The sequence below is a fragment of the Mustela lutreola genome, chromosome 12 (assembly GCF_030435805.1).
Source record: "Mustela lutreola isolate mMusLut2 chromosome 12, mMusLut2.pri, whole genome shotgun sequence".
NCBI lineage: Eukaryota > Metazoa > Chordata > Mammalia > Carnivora > Mustelidae > Mustela > Mustela lutreola.
The window spans coordinates 77734460-77756864 of NC_081301.1; the positions used below are offsets into that span (position 1 = coordinate 77734460).

At 36.3% G+C, this 22405-nt stretch overlaps 1 pseudogene; it reads right to left on the reverse strand.

The window, feature by feature from the left end:
* Positions 1–19346: 19346 nt before the first annotated feature.
* LOC131812920 (elongation factor 1-alpha 1-like) lies at positions 19347–20915 on the reverse strand (annotated as a pseudogene).
* Positions 20916–22405: the final 1490 nt, after the last annotated feature.

Consider the following 22405-nt stretch of genomic DNA (forward strand, 5'->3'; position numbering starts at 1 on the left):
ATCATGAAATATTCTTCCTTATCTCTAGTAATATTCTTGATCTTAAAGTTTAGTCCATCCTATTAATATAACCATAACCGGGTTTTTGTTTTGTTTTGTTTTTTAACATCTAATTTTTCATTTTTTTACATACTGGTTTCATCATATATTTTTTCCATCCTTTTACTTCCATCTTGTCTTTATATTTAAAATGCATTTTTTGTAGAAAGTATGTCATTGGGCCTTGCTTTGTCAAACAGTCTGAAATTTCTCTATCGTAATTGGAATGTTTTGTACATTGCATTTTTTTAAAAAAATATTTTATTTATTTGACAGAGAGAAATCACAATTAGGCAGAGAGGCAGGCAGAGAGAGAAGAGGAAGCAGGCTCCCTGCAGAGCAGAGAGCCCGATGCGTGGCTCGATCCCAGGACCCTGAGATCATGACCTGAGCTGAAGGCAGAGGCTTTAACCCACTGAGCCACCCAGGCGCCCCTAGTACATTGCATTTAATGTCATTTTTGATATAGATGAGCTTACGCATACCATCTTACTATTAATTTTCCATTTATCCCTTTTTCTTTCTCTGATTGTGCTGCCATATTTTGGATTCATCAAAAAAATTATTTTTGTTATTCCAATTTCTATCCCTTATTGGTTTTATAAGTATAGCTCTATAGATATAATTTTGATTATTTTCATTAGCGGTTACACCTAGTACTAACCATGCACATCTTCAACTTATCAAATCCCATTTAGTGTTAATATTGTAAAATTTTACATTTTACACCTGTCATTTTCCATTTCTACTTCCAAAATCACACTTCGTGGTCTATAACATAATATCCTAACATAGTATAATTCGGTTACTGTGTGCTTTTTGTCATATCTTTTATTTCCACACTCATTATAAGTTATAACTTCAAATATTACTTTTGTTTGGATAGTCCCTTAAGAGAATTTCAAGAATAAAAGAAACACAGTGGTTTATTTTTATTTTTATTTTTTAACTTCTTATTTATTAGCTTTTCCTGTGCTCTTCATTACTTCCCATAGGCTAAGTTTCCTTCTGGAATTTATTCTCTTAAAGTAGAAGAATATAGAATATCCTTTTTTTTTTTTTTGTAGTACTGGTGTTTTGGTAACAAATGAAGTATATTTTGTTCCTATACAGTATTCTGGGTTGACACATTCATTGGTAGCTGGAAGTTGTAGTCCATGTACCACATTTCTGTTTGTTGCTAGCCCACACCCAGTTTTAAATAGGAAATGAGTTTTTTGGCACCGTAAAAAGACTCACACAGTCATCCAATTAAAGTGTTTAGTAAGTGAAACATTAGAACATTAGTGAAGTTGTTCCAGATAGAGGAAGCTAATTCTTTGAAAGTAAGTCATAAGTCATAGTTTTATTTGCCCATAATGAAAAGTTGAAGACTGCATAAAATGGGCTAGGAGAAAAGCAACGTGTGTGTGTGTGTGTGTGTATTTTTTTTTTTTTTTTTTTTTTTAAGATCTTGAGCAAATGAAGAAGGTTTTGGCTTTGCAGTTGGGAAACATTATGCTTTCTCCAGTGTTTGGCCTCCAGTAATATTTCATAGCCAGCTGGGTATTAAGGCTTTTCTTTTTTTTTTTTTCCCCTCAAGTTTTTAATTTAAATTCCAGTTAGTTAACATAGAGCATAAATTTAGTTTCAGGTGTAGAATTTAGTGATTCAAAACTTAGCATATAACACCTGGTGCCCATCACAAGTGCCCTCCTCAATCCCCATCATCTATTTAACCCATCCCCCACCTGCCTTTGGTAACGTTCAGTTTATTCTCTGTAGTTGAGTCTGTTTCTTGCTTTTCCTCTCTTCCCCCTGCTACCTGCCATGTTTGTTTAGTTTGTTTCTTAAATTACACATATGAGTGAAATCATCTGGTATTTGTCTATCTCTGATTTATTTTGCTTAGCATAATACTTTCTAGCTCCATCCATGTTGTTGCAAATGGCACGATTTTCTTCTTTTTTAATGGCTGAGTAACATTCCATGTTTATATGTATGTGTGTGGATATCTCATAAATATATGATACATATGTATCTCTCACATCTGTATCCATTTATCAGTCATGAACATTTGGGCTCTTTCCATATTTTGAATATTGTGGACAATGCCGCTATAAACATGAGGGTGCACATATCCCTTGGGTAAATACCTAGTAGTGCAATTGCTGGATCATAGAGTAGTTTAATTTTTACCTTTTTGAGGAACCTCCATACTGTTTTCTGGAGTAACTGCACCAGTTTGCATTCCCACCATCAGTATAAGACTCTTCCCCTTTCTCCACATCCTTGCCAACACTTGTTGTTTTTCTTGTTAATTTTAGCCATTCTGGCCGGTGTGAGGTGCTATCTCATTGTACTTTTGATGATGAGTACTGTTAGCATCTTTTCATGTGTCTGTTAGCCATCTGTATGTCTTCTTTGGAAAAATGTCTATTCAGGTCTTTTGTCCATTTTTAACTGGATTATTTGTGTTTTGGGTATTGAGTTTGGTAAGTTCTTTATAGATTTTGGATACTAACCCTTTATCAGATATGTCACTTGTAGATATCTTTTCCCATTCTGTAGGTTGTGGGTTGTAAGGCTTTTATTATTTGAGATAAAAGAAGCAATTAATAAATTTCATAAAATATATGTTGTCATTTTGAGGGATGTTGGTGTTGCTCAGTTTATAGTGATAAAAGCTCTTGCTGTGTGGCTGATTAGAAGAAAATGTAATTGCATTAGTTTTTTTTTTAGCACATAACTAACAAATACAACTCAGAATTTAATTCACTGAACCATCTTTTTCTGCAACTGGGAACCTTTACTTTTTCTCCCTTGGAACACCCACAGTAATGCATTCTATCATAGTCCTAACAGCCTCTTGGGGTTGAAGCAACTTTATATATATATTTTTTAATTTTTAGGAAACTAACTGGCAGAAATCTTTGAGGTTTTTCTAAATAACATAATACATGTAATCCACATTTTCTATAATTTATTTACTAAACAAACAAAATTAATTTTCTTTAAAAAGTAGATGAAAGACTTTCCTGGGTGAGAGATTCAAAGATTAATTGGACTAGGCCTTTATTGCAATAATTTAATGTCTAGTAGGAGAATTACATAATTTTATCAGGCATGTTCTATAGAATAATGCCACATAACAATCCACCACAGATGTTTCAGTGGCAAAAACATGAAGTGATTGTGGTGTGCATATCTGGGGCAGTTGGTGGTTTGGTTAGACAAGTAGGCTTATCCTGTCTGGGCTTGTTAACTCTCTGAGTGATCCACTGACTATCAGGTGATTCATGCTGGACTCAGCTAGGAAGTCTAAGGCAACTCATCTCTGCTCCATGTGTTTCTCATGATCCAGCTAGCAGGCTAGCTTTGGCTTGTTTTCTTGCTTATAGTAGAGACACAAGACAGCAGATCTCAATTAGTAACCTTTTTCTAGGTGTTCTTTATGTGATATCTGCTAATATTTCATTGGCCAAAGAAAGTCAAATGATTGAGCCCATTGAAAAAGCAAATCACCCCACACATGGAGTTAAGGTACTGCAGTTACTTGTCTAAATGTAAGGATACATAGTGGATAAAGAATGAAATGCCCATCAATACGATCTACCACTGTCTGCTCCTGTAAGCACAAATATTCTCAATTCATCCAAATGCAAAATATTGTCATCTTTATCTTAGATCTCCCAAAGGTATCCAAGGTATTGGGCTCAAAGTCTAGGATATCATGATCTATATAATGTCCAGATGTGGACCATCTTGATTCAGAAATCTCCGAATTAAAAACATAAGTCATCTATCATCACGCTTCCAATGCAAAATAATAAAACAGGAAAAAGATGACTAGGCAAACCCTTACATTTGAAAAAGGGCAAATTATGAGGAACCTAACACACACTGGTCCATAGCAATTTTGAAATTCTACTGGTCAAATATTACCAGGTCTTTTTGTTTGGAGATGAAGAATGCTTCTTAATTAAGCTCCTGTGTTTCACTGGAACAGAACTCAATTCCTTGGCAATCTTACTCTCCAGAACAGAACTGAGATCAATCAAGGTAGGTGATTCAAAACCCATATGCTAACACCCACTTTTTCACAAAACAGATCATTGCATCTTGGAGCCTATTTACCTTTACTTTACAAATATATTCAGCAAGTCAGATTTCATGGTCTCCATGACCACATAAATTAATAGGAGTGAAGTAGAGAGCAGGAAAATTACTGCTATAGACAGACATACTCAAAACAGTAAGAGGTAGTAATTAGCCTGAAAGTGAGAAAGGAAACAGAAAAATTTTAAGAAGTGTATATATACACACACACAAATGCAAATATCCTAGAGGTCTTGGACTATTTAATTTAAAGCCACATAATAATGGATGCATTAATAAGTCCTGAAAGCATCACTTTACTTAAATATGGTATAGTTATGTTAGCTAAAATCTTAGATTTTATTTTTACTTTATTTTATTTATTTATTTTTTAAAGATTTTATTTATTTATTTGACAGAGAGACAGAGGTCACAAGTAGGCAGAGAGGCAGGGAGAGAGAGAGGGAGAAGCAGGCTCCCTGCTGAGCAGAGAACCTGATGCGGGGCTTGATTCCAGGATGCTGAGATCATGACCTGAGCTGAAGGCAGAGGCTTAACCCGTTGAGCCACCCAGGCGCCCCTTATTTTTACTCTAAAGGGAAGTGATCAAAGTTAACATATTTGTGAACTTTAATAGGTGAAACTATAGCCATCCTAAATGTCAAAAAATGACTTATTTCCCTAAGTATTTTCGCATAGCCAATCTTTATATTTTCTCCTGCACATATCCCATATAATAATGCTTACTGTTCATTGATTGTAGATGGCATTAAATAAGTACTGGTTGAATTGAATTCAATACACATATCAAATACATCCATATCATCATCAACCCTGCCCCAAATTGTACCTACAACTCTCACCTACACATAGGAAGTAAAATGAAAAACTAAGGAAATGTCATTGTTGGCCCATCAATTTCTCTGACAAAGCTTTGCAATTGCCAGAGTCTTAAAAATAAGCTTATTTTATGATTGTTAATAAATCAGTGAAAGTACATTTATTATTGTATATGCATTTATATACGTGTGTATATGTACAAACGTAACTATTAACGTGTAACTATTTACATATATTAATATCTGAGAGAAGACAATCCTGCCAGATTTTCCTAAGTATAGGATTTTCTCATAAGTTATATTGTTCTGTCCAGATGGATTTCCTTAAATCACTTGGAAATTAGGACAATGAATTTTTTTAACTGTCCATGTTCTGAAGAAATGCATCCTTCCTTTTCATGATAAGACTGCTTCTTAATAACCAGATTAAAAATATTTGGTGGTAAATCTGTATAAATTAGTCAAGTTAAAATAGAATGCATTATAAGAATTCATGAATCAGAAATGACTTGTTCATCTCTCAGACAATCAAGGTCAAAGAAGAAGACATTCTAGAGGGTGGGAATCATGTTCTGAGCACTGTGTTTTATATAACAGCAAAAGTAGCTTTATTTTTTCCAGGTCACCAAAGTTTGTTAAATCACTGGAGTCATCTCCAGATTTCATGAGAGAATTCCATGTATCCAGAGAATGTAGTTAGATCTACTTCATTCAAAGTGATTCAGTCCACTGGATTTGGATCTTTACCAAAATATTAAAGATGTAACTTATCCAAATATAAATCAAGAGAAGAAACATGTGCCAGCCCAGTATTTAAAGGATATACTTAGATATAAGATGCAAACTTGAGTGCTATGTAGTCCTGTTTTATTTAGAAAGTTACTGTGTCTGGGAAACAGTATTTTAGCTACTTTTTGGTATGACTATATAGACACTGAATTTTTAATTGATTTATATATATATTTTCTCCTCCATGAAATAAGCTGTGGACAAGGTCCATCAAAGTGCAATTTACAAAGAACCAATTATCAAATACAATTTTGCTAAACACTGGAGAATTTTATTTTATTAGTGAACTTCCAGATCTAGAGCAATTCTATTAGTTAATGAGTTTTTAAAACCTCATGAGATTCTATGAACTCAGACAAAAATGAATACTCTAATACTCTCACTTATAGAACTGTTTTCTAGTATTATTGGAACAAATTTAGAATAATGAGTGAGTTGTTAAATATAGTTCTGATTTTTGTTAATATCTTCAGGGTAAATAAATAGAATTGCCATCTCCATTGTTCCCCCCAATTTTTAAATTTTAATTTCTCTCCCTGTTCTCTGTTTCTTCATACATATGTACATGTTTACACACACACATCTAGAGATTAGATAAAATCTAGAAATCTTTCTCATTTTAGCTGTGGAGAACTTTCCACTTCCTTTGTTTCAGATACCTAAAGTTAGATAATTATTCACAACCTGAAGTGTCCATTAAACTCCAGTGTACTCTTTATGAAAATTATTGCAGAATGTGCTTAATGTGCTTATCATGAGGCCCAGTAAATTTGATTTTCCTATCTTTAAGCATTACTAAAATGTTTCTAGTTTATAGTCACTTGCCCTGGGCCGGTATATATAGTGTTTTGGAAGTGGATTTGGCAAAATTTAATTTGTAATTGGCCGCAATTCAACTTACTTCATAATTTCTGTGAAACAATGAGCAATTATCAAACAGTTGAACAAATCAGAGTTCAAACTCTAAACTCTCTTTTCCCCTGTGACCTAGTCAAAATATTGTCTCAACTTCATTCCACAAAAATGTTCAACAAGGAATCTTTGAGGACCTATACAGTTTCTCTAGTTTACATATGAGGCTGATAAATTGATGTTTATCTCTGGAGAAGGAAATTGCATGGGATATAAGAGTCTGCTATGTTGTTTCTTAGATCACCTTTCCCCCTGTTTTCTCTGAGATAGATTTTGACCCTTTCAAGCCATGCAATGAGAAAGATAGGTAGATTTGCCAGAACCATGGTACTTCCTATAATTTTTTTAAAAAAAGATTTTATTTATTTATTTGACAGACAGAGATCACAAGTAGCAGAGAGACAGACAGAGAGAGAGGAGGAAGCAGGCTCCCCGCTGAGCAGAGAGCCTGATGCGGGGCTCTATCCCAGGACTCTGAGACCATGACCTGAGCCTAAGGCAGAGGCGTTAACTCACTGAGCCACCCAGGTGCCCCATGGTACTTCCTATAATTTAATAAAAAACTATAATGTGGAGTGTTTCAATAATTTGGGATAACTACAAAGTAGTGCTTTCTGCTGTATCTTTTGTTATTAAGATATAACTAAGCACATTTTAGAAATCAATTGACTTCGATGTGATGGATACATATGTTTTCTCTTCTGCCTCCCATTGTGCGCCAAATTTTCCCATATTTTTCAAATTGTGAATGTTTTATACATGTAATACCAGCATCTTCAATTTACAGTTATTACTTCTTTAATATTTATATTTGCATTTTTATGTTATATATTTATATTTACTGGTATTTGTTAATCATAGTAAATGCTTCTAGAACTTTGTGGTCTAATTTGTTGCCCAGTGGTTATGTGCGATAGGGGTCTCTTTAGAACTATATTCACTATTGTGGTAACTTTAACAAAGTTCATTTGTAAATTGGGATTATCTGCTCTTCCTGCTCCAGTGGAGTTGTTACATTTGTTAATGAAATGGTACCTGTGAAAGTGACATAACAATAACTCACATAAAGGTAATGCACATAAAGATAATGACATAAAGAGGGTCAGATTGGAAAGGGGCATGAAGAGCTAAGTGGTTATGTCACAGACACAGCTTCTCCTTTTTACTTGGTCAGCACTGGAGAGCCGTAGACCTTCCTTTTCCTCATTGTGTAAGCGAGGGATTTTAAATGATGAGTTAGGATGGGAGCAAAGAGTTTGCTTCTTCCTAGACTCACCCCCTTGAGACTCCCATTACGTCTTATTCGTGAAGATTTCCTACCTGATATTGCAGATGTCGTCAGCTTAGGTGGGACTGGGAAGGAGATAAACTTGTCTTTTGCATTCTCTGGTGCATTCCTTGGTGTGCTCCTTTCCAACTGTCTGCCTCTGGAGCTCCTAAAAGCCTCCCTAAAATCTTTCATTCATAATTTTTCTATACTGCTAGAACTCCCATACTTGAAGCCTTCTGCTCTTTCCTTTTCCTTACAAAGCTTGTCTGTACTTCATGTCATTCTTAGGGTAGCATAGGCAAATAGTGTTTTGATCTATATACAAATATTGGAGTAGAAAGATTAAATATGATGTGTTTGTCTTTTAAAGGTATAATTTGATATAATTTTAAGGTATCAAAGAGGTTTTGATTATGTTGGGAATATCTGAAGAGGGTAAAGAAGCTTTTCCTTAATGTATTTTACCATAGATCTCTCTCTCCCCACCCCCCACCCCCTTCCAAGAATGCTATTAACATTTTGCTGGACTTAGAACAAAGCCCAAATTCTTAGCCTTGGCCTTCATATTCTCTCTGATCTGGAGGCAGGAAACCCCTTCTGGCATACCATGTGTAGGAAACTGAATTGCATGTGTTGTTCCCTGAATAGCTTTCAAAACATTTGTAGGTTTTCATTTCTATTCTTTCTGTTCTTTTTCTCAAAAGTACCCTTCTTGTCCATGCCTGAGCAAAATTTGCATGTACTTTGGGGTTCATTTTGTGTGTGATATCCCTGTAGCTTTCTCTAATTCTTCCTAGATGGAAGCAATCACCCACTTCTTAAAACAAATTATTATTATTTTTCTATGACAGTGGTTGTCTTTCTACATATTTGCAAAAACCTCTTTACTCAATTTGCAATACATAGTATAATCACTGAAGCAGAAACCAAGAAAAAAGAGCAAAAATCATCCCTTAATTTTATCACTTAGGAATAAATACTGTTGACGTATATTGTGTCTTTCCTGTTATTTTATACTCACATTTTTTTAGATTTTATAAAAAATTAAACTCATGCACTATATTTTATTTCATTACTATTTTTCTGATTTAACAATAAATTGTATTTTCTTATAGCAAAATAGTTTTTAATTGATTTATTTGAGAGAGAGAGGGAGTGTGTGCATAAGCCGGGGTGAAGAGCAGAGGGAAAGAATTTCAAGCAGACTCCCTGCTGTGTGCAGAGCCTGATGTGGTGCGCAATTTTGGGGCCTATGACCCTGAGATCTGACCTGACCTGAAATCAAGAGTTGGTTGCCAAACTGACGAGCAAACAGGTACCTTGCAAAATATTCTTTTACAACATGACTTTAATGCTTACATACAGTTTTATTGTTACAACTATAACTATTAATTTATGATGATATTTACTGCATACTAGACTGTGCTACATAGTATATCTAAATTACATAATTTGATTTCCCCATATCAGTTTTTTTTTTTTTTAATAAGATAGGTGTTACTCCATTTTACAGATGAGAAAATAGTTGTCAAGGAGTTAAGCATCTTGCCTATGACTCAACAATGAATTAAGAATGGAGTTGTAGGGTCGCCTGGGTGGCTCAGGGGGTTGAGCCGCTGCCTTCAGCTTGGGTTGTGATCTCGGGGTCCTAGGATTGAATCTCGTGTTGGGCTCTCTGCTCAGCAGGGAGCCTGCTTCCCTCACTCTCTCTGCCTGCCTCTCTGCCTACTTGTGATCTCTATCAAATAAATAAATAAAATCTTAAAAAAAAAAAAAAGAATGGAGTTGTAATTCTAATCTAATCTAAGTGGTTCCAAAGCCTTGCTCTTAACTCATCACTGACTATGTTTATTTCATAATGAAATTAAACAATTTCCTATTTTTGGAATTTAGGTTATACCCAGTTTTTTCATTGATGTTGTTAAAAAGGAAACAAAACTGTGATTAACATTCTGATAGAAAAAAACTTTGTGTTATCTATGATTATTTATTTTGAATAAATGCCTAGTGGTAGAATTACATAGTTATGAATATTTCGTGTTTATTGATACCCAAGGAAAAGTTGCCTTTTAAATATTCTGGTTTTGTTTTGTTTTCTGGCAATCCCCATAACAACTAGCTAGAGCCAGGCAAGTATAGGAGCTGATACAACACATGAGACCTTAAGTTTAATAGTGGGGATCCCTGGGGAACAGAAGTTGGTAAGTAGGTACTTCTGAGCCTTGAAACAGCCCTCTGGTCTCCTAGTTCTTCAGCCTAATGATACAGAGAACCTTCCTACCCACTGTACCTTGCTGGTCAAGCAGTTGCAAGCTGGAATCCTAATTCATGGTAGCCATTTTGGCAAGGAAGTAGTTAACGTTGAACAATGATAATGTTTCCTAATTAGTATACCTTGTATTAGCAGTAAAATTTTTATGCAGAGAAACTTCTTTGAATCCTTTTACTACTAAATTTTCTGTGTGCTGTAAGCAGAGGCAGGTAGTAAATTTCATAAGAAACTAGTGTGTAGCATTGGCAGATTACTGAAATCAAAATTATCAAGATTCAACCAAAATGATGCTAGAGTTCCAGGACTTGTTTTCTTCTACATCCTCTCTCAGATTAGAGGCCCTTATGGCAGCTTCTGCCCTGGGCATTCTCCAAAGAGCAGTATTACAAAAACCAGAGTTCCCAAGGAGCCCCTGGGACCACGGACTCACCTATGAATCTCTTTCCCAGTAATACAGTCTGAGGAATCTTTGAGATTTAAGGAATCAATTACTATTTTAATTAAAAGTGTTTTGAATCAGTGTAATTCAAGTAACTATTTTTTTTCAAACAACTAATTTTAAGATTAATTTCATAAGTATTTAATGAAAGTGACTTAATGATAGATTTAAACTTTATCCTGTTTAGCAAGTAACACATTTAACAAGTAATGCGTACTACTTAACATTTACTGTGTTTGTCAGGAAACATTATAAGAAACCACTCCCAAGTCTCAGTGAACACATCAAAGGTTTACTTATTGCTGAGACTACATGGCTAAAACAGGCCCACAGAAGGACCTGCTAATCTTAAATTCTTGGAATTCATAGTTTTTCCAATTTTAGACAGATGATACAACATATCTTACCAAGCACCCCCAGGGAAATCTGGGGAAGCACCTGATTGTCAAGCATATTGCTATTTCTATATTGAAAGATAGTCACAAAAATAGATAATCAGAAATGAGGAAAAGAGCTTATGTAAATGAAATTAGAAAGTTTATGCTTTGGAGCAGGAGCAGTTGTTGTTTCTGGATTAATCTCATTTAAAAAAAAAAGTGAGCTTGAGAAGGGAATAGTCTTCATAGATGAACTAAAGGCACAAAGAAACCCCATGAGTGTTTAAAGGGGAATGATTTCCAGTAGTTTATGCTGTCAAAAGGCTCATGACTGGGCAGCTCAGGAACTATTTTCTATAATTTTCAGCCCTCACTGCCCCCAGTACCCAAGAAGTAAGTTTGTTTTTCATGAGGGAGGACACACTGGCTTTTACAGACCTCTAGATTTACCTGAAAAAATTACTGCCTGGGGTCAGTGAATCCCCCACCCAGTGCCATGTTCTTTTACAGAAATGGTTGTTCCTTCTGTCCCAGGGGCCTCTTGATGGCCTTCTGGGTAGATGGTGTACTCACCAACTTCTCTTCTGCAGCATTTGCTCACCTAGGTACAACTTGAAGTGAAAAATGTCTCTCCTGAGAAAGTTTCCCGTTCACTTAAAGCTGTATTAGTGAGCTGATGTCAATCTCAGGCTATGAGCTAGGCCTGTATAGGTATCCATGGCCAGAGACTTAATGTCCTATAAAGGATGAGAATAATGTCATCTCTTTCTACCAGTAGCCACTGGAGTTTTCAGTATTTGCCATCAGTTTCTTCCAAATGCATATACATGAAGATGTCAATTATAAATAAAATGAGGAACATAAGCCAAGAGGGATTGAAATGAAGGACTCTAGACACTTCTTATATTTCTCAAAATCCTTTTTTCTAACCCAGTGAAGATTACTAGGCAAAAATGGGAGTTAAAAGGAAAATAACACACCGGTATCAGGAAAGTCCTTTTTTATTTAAAAGAATAAGTTTTGAGATTACCTGTAAATCAGTTATGTTCATACCAAGATGTTGGGGCTGTTTTGCAAAGTAATTAGATGTGGGTCTCTTGAAAAAAGGGGGAAAAAACCCCCAAGCTAAACAATTTATTATTAGTATTATTTTCAGATTCCAAGAGCTTACTGAATGTCAGTCAGGCTCAAAGCTTGTGCAGAAATTGAACTTCGTCTCTATGAACAGAAACTGATAGAATTGTCCTGTGTATTATTGATGTGCCCAAATCCCAGATTTACCGAGAATTAATAAAGACTCTACAAAGAAATAAATGATATTAAAATGGGAGGGTAAACATATTACTGTCATGCTTTAATATATACTTTCACTTGATCTTCTGTAGATACTTCAAATAAATTGCTACATAAAAGGAAACATACATGTTCTACAATCATAGTTACTGATTGAAATAACCACATAAAATCTATTTACAGACTGTTGTGAACATGTTGCTAGTTATTTGTGGTACAACAAACCTGAAATGAATGAATTTGGCATAGGAAAATAAAAATATATATATTGCAAGCTACATAGAAATCTAGTCTTGGAAGATGCAGTGACACAATCTCAAATCCGCAGCTTTTGGTTAAGCTTTCATTGGATGAAAAAGATAGAGGAATAAATAAACACCAGCAACTTGAATTTTGATTTCAGGAAAAAGCCAGATTTTACATTGCAGTCACTTTTCCAAGAGTGATTTTAATCCACGCAAGCTGTTTCCATTTTCTAAAAGGGCTATTCAATTTCTAGGAAGATTCATTAGCCATTTTCTTGCTACATCCCATTTATTTAGAAATATTAAGTCTGAATTCCCACCAAATCAATGGAATTTGTTACACAAATTCCAAAATTGCCAAGCTTGGTTGGAAAGTTAAGAGCCCACACATTTGAAGTGAGATCTAAATTTGGCAATAACACTTAATGAAGGAAGTCTGGGTGAATATCTTCAGTGCTGTTTTCATATTGCAGATGGACCTAAGGGTCGCTGAGGAGCCCTTGAGAGCCACCGCTCAGAGCAGATTCATTGACTACGATGACCTTTTTTTTGGTACTTCAGACCTTGACCAGTCTGCTGAGATCAGGTAAGCAAATATTTTCTATGACTCTCGGATCTCTCTCAGGAACTTCTTGACAATGTAGCACCTGATCTGACTGCTTTAATTTCTGCCGCTTCATGTTGGGGCCTAGTTTATGAAGTTTCCCAGGCTGCAAGGAGCTTATGATACCCCAGGATTGCAATAGCAAAATTGCCTTTGCTGCAGCTGCATTTGATAACTGTTCAGCTTCCTTGTTTTGTGTGTGAATCTTTGGTCTTAATGAATCTCCCTTAATGATCCATTCTGTGTCCTTGACTTGAAAAAATTATTTCCCATTCCTCCCCACTGATTTTTGCTTTGAAGGCAATAGAAATATTACCCCACCCCCCCATCCCTGCCACCCAGTAACTGCAGGTTTATCAATTAACTCAGGGACAAAGATAGATGGCAGTTTTATGTGAACTAATATTAAAAGAAAACTGGTTTTGCTCTGTTTTTCATGGAAACACTTTATGCATTCAAGAGTTATTTGTTAAGTGCCTGCTGTGGATTGGCCCTTTGTGAGATATATGGATGTAGCAGTGAGGAAAACAGAAAAGGTCCCTGCTCTGGTACAGCATCTAAAGGGGAATCTCGGCACAGGACACAGATCATAGAGAAGGAAATAAGTAAATCAACACAATAATTCTAGAAAATAATAAATGATCCAAAATATTTAAAAATGTAACGTGGAGCTTTACTTCTGGGTAGGCCATTCTTTTCACTGTAATGACTGGAAATAAGTGCATACATTTTAAAATAACTTTTTAAAAAGACATTGTGGAGTTATGGAAGCACAGAGGAGTATATAACCTAAACTTCCCTAGGAGAAAAAAGTCTTTCATTTATAGAGGTAGGATTCACAAAAAATAAAAATGAACCATTTAAAAATGAACAATTAAGTGGCATTTTGTACATTCTCCCTGTTGCACAACCACCATCTCTATCCAGTTCCAAAATATTTTCATCATTCCCCAAAGAAGATTCCATACTCATTAAGCAGTTGTTCCTCTTTCTTCTCTAGCCCCTGGAAAACAACAATCTGTGTTGTGTCTATGGATGTACTTATTCTGAGTATTTCATATAAATGGGATTATATATTATTCATTAGTTGATGGGCATTTGGGTTGTTTCCATATTTTGTCTATTGTGAATAGTTCTGCTCTGAACATGCATGTAAATATTATTTGAGTCCCTGTTTTCAGTTCATGTGGGTATATATCTAGGGGTGGGATTGCTGGTAATTTTACGTTTAATTTTTTGAGGAATCACCAACCCATTTTTTACAGTGGTTAAACCATTTTTGCATTCCTACATGCCATGTAAGAAGGCTCTAATTTCTCTACATTCTCACCACTTGTTATATTCCCTTTAAAAAAAACACACACACACACACACTAGAACCATCCTAGGGGTATGAAATTGTATCATATTATGGTTTTGATTTGCATTTCTCTAACTGAGAATCCTTTCATGTGCTTTTTTGTTGGCTGTTTGTGTCTTTCTTAGAGATTTGTCTATTGAAGTCCTTTGTCCATTTTTTTTTTTTAATTGAGGTGTTTGAAGAGCCCTTCTTTGATGAGCTGAGATGTGCATGTCTGCAGGTATTTACCAGGCTTGGGCACACGCTAAGGACTGAGCTTTCCATAAGCATAGAGATTCCAATGGGAGAAAGAGAAACCACTGAATATTTTAATGTGGAATGGCATTAAGAACTAGAATCTAAAGGGTCCCTAGACTGGAAAACGAAATTTTAAAGTGCTGTCATTTAAAATAGCATCAATATCTAGAAATGTGGAAATTAACAAAAATGTGCAACATCTCTATACTGAAAAATACAAAACATCCAAGAGAAAGCTTCAGAGATCTAAATAAATGGGGTGCTATCCTTTGTTCATTGGAAAACTCAATACTTTCTCATTAAACTTTTTGTTCTGAGATAACCATTGATTCATATACAATTGTTTGAAATGAGATAGATACCCCACGTAACTTTCACCTAGGTTCTCCCAGTGGTAACATCTTTCATGACTACAGTACAACATCACAACCAGGAAACTAATATTAATATAACCTACCCACCTTATTCAGATTTTACCAGTTTTATATGTACTCATACATATGTGTACTTCGTTCCATGCAGTTTTATTTATTTATATATATATTTTCTAAAGATTTATCTATTTATTTATTTATTTATTTATTGAAGATTTTATTTATTTATTTGACAGAGAGAAATCACAAGTAGATGGAGAGGGAGGCAGAGAAAGAGAGAGGGAAGCAGGCTCCCTGCTGAGCAGAGAGCCCGATGCGGGCCTCGATCCCAGGACCCTGAGATCATGACCTGAGCCGAAGGCAGCGGCTTAACCCACTGAGCCACCCAGGCGCCCAAGATTTATTTATTTGAAAGGAGGAGAGCAGTGGGGAAGGACAGAAGTAGTGGAGAGGGAATCCAAAGCACACTCTGTGCTTAGCGCTGAGCCCAGAGCCTGACACAGGGCTCAATCTCATGACCCTGAAATCATGACCTGAGCTGAAACCAAGAGTCAGATGTTTAACCAGTTCTGCTACCCAAGTGACCCTAGTTCTATGTTAATTTTAACACATGGGGAATTATGTTATCATCCTCATTATCAAGATATAGAATACTTCCATTCCTACAAGGGTTCTTTGGGCTTGTGCTAACTTTTTATAAGACCCTTCTCCTGCCATTCCTTCTCTTATCCCTAATTCCTGGCAATCACTAACATGTTTTCCATCTTGAAAATTTTGTCATTTCAAAAATGTTCTATTAATGGAACTGTATATCATGTAACCTTTTGGGATTTTTACTCAGTGTAATTTCCTTCGTATCCATCCAAGCTATTGCGTATTATTAATAGCTCAGTCCTTTTTATTGCTAGTGACCAATATTTTGAAGAATCAATATAAGGCTGAGTGGGATTCCTTCTCAGAGAATAAAGATACTCATAATTCATCTAATGAATGCTGTCTAGAAAAATCTAAAGAGTTCTCTAAATCTTCAGTTCTCCAAATAATCTTCAAAAATAGTTCTCTAAATAATCTTCAGTTCTCACAAATAATCTTCAAGAAGAGGACATAAGATGCAGGAAACAAACACATGCTTTATCAAAGACCATGATACTCTCTGATAGAAGAGAAATGAATTTTAAGTCAAGAGCACAAAATCTCCAGAGAAGCTCTCATCATTTTTTGCAGAAGTAATCACTGGAATGTACTGTGTACTAATTAGAGAGGGTGCTTTGTTTCTGTAAGATCAGTTAGAAACAAATTAGTTCTGGCCTGTGGCTCGGTTCAGGTATGTGATGTGGCTGGAAGACCACCAAAATAGGAATTATCCCACAAAGAAGTACTTAACATGTCTTCTCCAGCTTTTATCAGATATTTCTGATCTTGGCTGAATCCTTTTCAGATTTAAAGTGAATAAACAAGGGAGAATTGGGTAGATGAAGTTGGCATATAGAACGATGATTTAGTTCAGACAAGGGGGGACCTGAATCACTCTGGCCCTTGTCCTGCTGCACTCTCTCTGTGGGGCAAGGAGTCCAAGGGGCCAAGAATATGCATACCCAGTCAGAGCCCATTTTCTTTCTTGGTGAAACAGGTTTCATATGAGAACGGATTGCTAAATTTTCAGGAATTTTTTGAGCTGGTACACTTGTAGTTTAAAATGATCATGGTAGAATATTTACACTATGGTAAATGGCAAATAATGCATATCAGGGCTTCCTCCTTAAGAACTAGTTCTTAAGTATTTACCAGCATACCACTGATAAAAACCTGAATCCTAACATAAACTTAGTTTTTTGTTTTTGTTTTAAAGCTTTGGATCAAAAAATGGTGGAAATTACAACAAATTCATGCCCCATTTTTAAAAATTTACATTTAGATCTTTTTCTGTGGTATTGATCCAGCATTCTATGTATTAGCAATATATCATTTCACTGAGGTGTATTTCCATGGGGTTATTAAAAAAATCAATTTTGGAAATAATTATTGATTTACAGGGAGTTGCAAAAATAGCACACAAAGTCCCATGTGTCCTTCTCTCAAATGGTGATGTCTTATATAACTGTAGTACAATATCAAAATGAGGAAATTGACATTAATATGATATTGTTAACTAGGTTCCAGATCTTATTCAGTTTTCACTAGTCTTTATATGCACTCATTTAATGTGTGCTCAGGAGTATGCATGTGTGCAAGGGCATGTATGTGTGAGTTTTGGTCTATGCAACTTGATCCATCAGTTACTTTTTAAATGCAGTCTGTAGACAGCCCCAGGGCAGCAGAACATTGCTTAATTACTTGATGCCTTTAGGACTTTGTGCTCAGCTAACCCTATAATTAAAGTTTTTGTGTGTATGTGATTGGTTTTTGTTGTTGTTGTTGTTGTTGTTTTGGTTTTTTAAGAGGAAACCCATATCTTTGTCTAAATTACCTGGATTTTCCGGGTGAATAGTTCCTAAAGTACAGGTAACTGTGTCATTTGATAAAATCTGACTTCTTAAGGGTGACCTCACATATCCCTAAGTGATAGGAATGCATTTATTCCTTTTGAAGAAATATAGGTATCTCTGCAGGTGATAAACACGAAAACAAGTTATATAGTTAATATATGGTAATTATAATATATGGTAGTAATAATAATACTGAATTGTGCTTTTTTTTTTTTTAAAGTAAGCTCTGTGCCCAACATGGGGTTCAAACACATGACCCCAAGATCAAGAGTGGCATGTTCTGCCAAATGAGACAGCCAGGCACCCCGATTTGTTATTTTTATGATGTAAGCATTGAATAAGCTGGCACTTTAATTATTAGAGGCAAATGCTGGCAGGCAAAAGTGCTTAAAAACCTTTTTTTGTTGTTAATATTTTATTTTTAACTAATAATATAAACTCTATGTCAATGTATCACAATTTAAATCCTGACAGAAAAGTTCAATATTGTTAATAGGTTTCACTCTAAGTAAGTTAATAGTTCTATTTTTGTATTTAGTTATTGTATTCCAGAAATATGGTTACTGAAACATAACCCTGCATTTATATGGGATGTATTATATTTAATTACAAAGCATTCTGTTATCAATTATCTGCTGGCACATAAATTACAGCATGTCTTGTTTCCAGTATATTTATATTGCTACTTAATCTGCTTTCTTTCTGTCTTTTCTGGGCATAAGGTTGATGATTACTTGAGGACAGATCAATGGGAGAACTGTTTAAATTAACCTATCAAGTTTCTTATTGATGTCTTCTGACCACGTAAAGGAGTGGTTAACAGGCAGTCTAGGGGAGAAGTCAGATTCCTTTTAGGCTAGTGCTTTGGATTAACCATACCATGTTTTCTGTCCTATTATAGAAGAGAATACTGAGCAGTGAGCTGGGAAAAACAGTAAGAAATTGCATCCGTTTTACCAATTCTCCTTAATTGGACCTTTTCAGCACATTTCATTATATAGTTGTAATATTGTGAATATACAAAACTGAGTTGCCCCCAGAATTTACATTCAAATAAAGAGCAAAGTACTCATATATTTAATACAAAAATTTTTTAAGATTTTATTTATTTAGTTGACAGAGATCACAAGTAGGCAGAGAGGCATACAGAGAGAGAGGGAGAAGCAGTCTCCCCGCTGAGCAGGGATCCTGATCCCAGGACACTGAGATTATGACCTGAGCTGGAGGCAGAGGCTTTAACCCACTGAGCCACCCAGGCTCCCCAAAACAAATTGTTTTGATGATACATTCTGAGTTACTCATGTAATACTTTCCTCCAGGAAAACATAACTTTGACTTGATTGAAATGAGAAACATTTCCTAACTACTTAAAGATTTTTAATCTTACACTATTCAAATATACTGATTAGACATTATTTCATTACTTTGTCTCTTCTCATGTAGCTTCTGAAGTCCAACAGTTGTGATACTTGGGACCATACTATTAGTATACTTCTCTTTTGTTTTTATGACATAGAGTAACAAATTTATTTTTCACACTCCTCAGTGAGATTCCAAAATTATACAAATAACTTTGCAGTATCTTTCCCTCTCTTTTTTTTTTCTCATTAAACTTTTGTTTTAATGGGTCTCAAAATTCCATGACAGATTTTTGGTCAAGTTGTTTCCATTAAAAAGGATTGATTTTAAAAACTAATAACTTAAAACTGCCACACACACAAAAAACCAAATGGTCCACAAAACATTCTCCTTTCCTTCTGAAGGTTTTACGATGCATTGTTATCATTAACCAGTCTTTTACTATTAAACTTAAATGGCCAATTGACACAAACAGTTCTGAGACCGTTCTTCCACCACTGATTAAGACTGGGGTGGCAGGTATTGGGGATAATATTCATTTAGCCTTCTGAGCTTTCTGGGCAGACCTGGTGACCTTGCCAGCCCCAGCTGCCTTCTTGTCCACGACTTTGATGACACCCACAGCAACCGTCTGTCGCATGTCATGAACAGCAAAATGGCCCAGAGGAGGATAGTCAGAGAAGCTCTCAACACACATAGGCTTGCCAGGAACCATATCAACAATGGCAGCGTCACCAGATTTCAAGAACTTGGGACCATCTTCCAGCTTTTTTCCAGAACGATGATCTATCTTCTCCTTCAGCTCAGCAAACTTGCAAGCAATGTGAGCTGTGTGACAATCCAGCACAGGTGCATATCCAGCACTAATTTGGCCTAGATGGTTCAGGATAATCACCTGAGCTGTGAAGCCAGCTGCTTCCATTGGTGGGCCATTTTTGCTGTCACCAGCCACATTGCCTTGACGAACATCTTTTACAGATACGATCTTGACGTTGAAGCCCACATTGTCCCCAGGAAGAGCCTCACTCAAAGCTTCATGGTGCATTTCAACAGACTTGACTTCAGTTGTAACATTGACTAGAGCAAAGGTGACCACCATGGCAGGTTTAAGAACACCAGTCTCCACTCGGCCCACAGGGACAGTACCAATACCACCAATTTTGTAGACGTCCTGGAGAGGCAGACACAAGGGCTTGTCAGTTGGATGAGATGGTGGCAGAATGCAATCCAGAGCTTCAAGCAGTGTGGTTCCACTGGCATTCCCGTCTTTACGGGTGACTTTCCATCCCTTGAACCAAGGCATGTTAGCACTTGGTTCCAGCATGTTGTCACCATTCCAACCAGAAATTGGCACAAATGCTTACCGTGTCAGGGTTGTAGCCAATTTTCTTAATGTAGGTGCTGACTTCCTTAACGATTTCCTCGTATCTCTTCTGGCTGTAGGGTGGCTCAGTGGAATCCATTTTGTTAACACCAACAATTAGTGGTTTTACACCCAGTGTGTAAGCCAGAAGGGCATGCTCATGGGTCTGCCCGTTCTTGGAGATACCGGCTTCAAATTCACCAACACTAGCAGCAACAATCAGGACAGCACAGTCAGCCTGAGATGTGCCTGTGATCATGTTTTTGATAAAGTCTCTGTGTCCTGGAGCATCAATGATGGTCACATAATACTTGCTTGGTCTTGAATTTCCACAGGGAGATATCAATGGTGATACCACGTTCGTGTTCAGCTTTCAGTTTATCCAAGGCATACTTGAAGGAGCCTTTTCCCATCTCAGCAGCCTCCTTCTCGAATTTTTCAATAGTTCTTTTGTCGATCCCACCACATTTGTAGATCAGATGACTAGTAGGGGTAGACTTGCCCGAATCTACGTGTCCAATGACAACAATGTTGATATGACTCTTTTCCTTCCCCATTCTGGCTTGGGTTGAGCAGTGGTTTTCTTTTTTTTTTTTTTTTTTTTTTATTGTTTCCTTTGCTGTGCAAAAGCTTTTGATCTTTTTTTTTTTTTTTTAATTTTTTATTTTTTATAAACATATATTTTTATCCCCAGGGGTACAGGTCTGTGAATCACCAGGTTTACACACTTCACAGCACTCACCAAATCACATACCCTCCCCAATGTCCATAATCCCACCCCCTTCTCCCAAACCCCCTCCCCCCGGCAACCCTCAGTTTGTTTTGTGAGATTAAGAGTCACTTATGGTTTGTCTCCCTCCCAATCCCATCTTGTTTCATTTATTCTTCTTCTACCCACTTAAGCCTCCATGTTCTATCACCACTTCCTCATATCAGGGAGATCATATGATAGTTGTCTTTCTCTGCTTGACTTATTTCGCTAAGCATGATACGCTCTAGTTCCATCCATGTTGTTGCAAATGGCAAGATTTCATTTCTTTTGATGGCTGCATAGTATTCCATTGTGTATATATACCACATCTTCTTGATCCATTCATCTGTTGATGGACATCTAGGTTCTTTCCATAGTTTGGCTATTGTGGACATTGCTGCTATAAACATTCGGGTGCATGTGTCCCTTTGGATCACTACATTTGTATCTTTAGGGTAAATACCCAATAGTGCAATTGCTGGGTCATAGGGCAGTTCTATTTTCAACATTTTGAGGAACCTCCATGCTGTTTTCCAGAGTGGCTGCACCAGCTTGCATTCCCACCAACAGTGTAGGAGGGTTCCCCTTTCTCCGCATCCTCGCCAGCATCTGTCATTTCCTGACTTGTTGATTTTAGCCATTCTGACTGGTGTGAGGTGATATCTCATTGTGGTTTTGATTTGTATTTCCCTGATGCCGAGTGATATGGAGCACTTTTTCATGTGTCTGTTGGCCATCTGGATGTCTTCTTTGCAGAAATGTCTGTTCATGTCTTCTGCCCATTTCTTGATTGGATTATTTGTTCTTTGGGTGTTGAGTTTGCTAAGTTCTTTATAGATTCTGGACACTAGTCCTTTATCTGATATGTCGTTTGCAAATATCTTCTCCCATTCTGTCAGTTGTCTTTTGATTTTGTTAACTGTTTCCTTTGCTGTGCAAAAGCTTTTGATCTTGATGAAATCCCAGTAGTTCATTTTTTCCCTTGCTTCCCTTGCCTTTTGCGTTGTTCCTAGGAAGATGTTGCTGCGGCAGAGGTCGAAGAGGTTGCTGCCCGTGTTCTCCTCAAGGATTTGGATGGATTCCTTTCGTACATTGAGGTCCTTCATCCATTTTGAGTCTATTTTTGTGTGTGGTGTAAGGGAATGGTCCAATTTCATTTTTCTGCATGTGGCTGTCCAATTTTCCCAGCACCATTTATTGAAAAGGCTGTCTTTTTTCCATTGGACATTCTTTCCTGCTTTGTCGAAGATTAGTTGACCATAGATTTGAGGGTCTATTTCTGGGCTCTCTATTCTGTTCCATTGATCTATGTGTCTGTT